Source organism: Dipodomys spectabilis, unplaced genomic scaffold, assembly GCF_019054845.1.
Source record: "Dipodomys spectabilis isolate Male_0828 unplaced genomic scaffold, ASM1905484v1 ptg000193l, whole genome shotgun sequence".
Lineage (NCBI taxonomy): Eukaryota > Metazoa > Chordata > Mammalia > Rodentia > Heteromyidae > Dipodomys > Dipodomys spectabilis.
In genome coordinates, this window is record NW_024870870.1 from 2,198,744 (window position 1) to 2,200,180 (window position 1,437).

At 36.0% G+C, this 1,437-nt stretch overlaps 1 pseudogene; it reads right to left on the reverse strand.

Annotated features, from left to right (window-relative positions):
* Positions 1–271: 271 nt before the first annotated feature.
* On the reverse strand, positions 272–371 carry LOC122121702 (annotated as a pseudogene).
* Between the last annotated feature and the right edge of the window lie 1,066 nt (positions 372–1,437).

A 1,437-nucleotide genomic window follows, 5' to 3' on the forward strand; every position in this document is an offset into this window, starting at 1 on the left:
CGAGAGCTTGTTTAGCCTTCAGCTTCTCCTCCACCATCTTCTCGGAAGCCCCTATGAGCATGGTTTAAATTTTATTTCTTTGGGATAAAATGACAATGTTATCTAATTTTAAGTTTTATAAAGGTTATGCTATGTAAGGGCCTTTCTAAGGTGAAGATTTAATACACTGATGTCAAACTAACCTTTAATTCTATGAATTACATGTATTGTTACACTTGTATTTTTGTAATCAACTTTTTAACAGTTTTCCATTTCTTGCATTTGAAGAATGAAAAATATGGAATACTTCACAAATTTTCATACCATCCTTGTGCAAGTACCATTTTAATCTCTGTATTGTTGTAATTTGGGTAGACCTGCTGCTGAAGCATGTAGTATCCTCTAAATTTAAGTAGTTATTGATGCAATCTTTATACAGGCACATATTCATGGTTGCCTATTTGTAACAAGGAACCCTTATTGTTCCTAAAAATGCTATTGATCTTATTTCTCTAAATTTCTGTCTATAGTGGAAAAAAATTATATTGTTTGGTCGATTACTCACATTTACAATTTTTTGTCAATAACTATTTTGTCATTTTCATTTTAAATTTGATCATGTTTTGAAGCATTTACAGCAAAGTCCAAAGGTGATGGCTTTTCAAGTACTTATTTATCAACTGAGTTATCTTTGTGGAGCTAATGGATTCAAAGTAAGCCTTGGTTAAGATCCACTTCTAAACTTCTGCAGCTTAAAATTTCCTAAATGAGGTCTCTGTGGCACAAATGTCTTCCTGACCCTTACCCTTCTTCCATGTAGGAACAGACCAACCAGAATACCTTACACTGACAGCATAGATTGTCTTACTGGAACAAAACTAATCTTAGTTACAAGGGATCACAGAGAGAGGAACACTTCAGACCGAACTGTTCAGAATAGAAGGTATTTTATCAAAATATAATTGTTTGGGCTGGGAAATTGGCTCAGTGGTAGAGTGCATGCCTTGCATGCCTGAAGCCCTGGGTTTGATTCCTCAGCACCACATAAGGAAAAAGAAAAAAGCCGGAAGTGGTGCTGTGGCTCAAGTGGTAGAGCACTAGCCTTGAGCTGAAGAGCTGATGGACAGGGCCCAGGCCCAGAGTTCAGGCCCCATGACTGGACCCAAACAACTATATATATATATAATATTTATTTTACCTATTATTTCAAAAGTAGCTAAAGCCAAGAAGGTGAAAATGTTGTTCATATGCATGTTTACTTAATATCCTGGCCTGTCTACCATACAACCAGGCAGGAACTTACACTACTGACTTTCCATCACCAAATATTTTCATAGCTCCTGGAGAAGTCTATATATTTCTCCTCGATATTAGGCCTTAAATTGGTAATGTTTAAATCAAAGTGTTTCCTCTTGCCTCCAGGCTTTACATTTACAAATGGTAAAGCTTTAGGTCTAA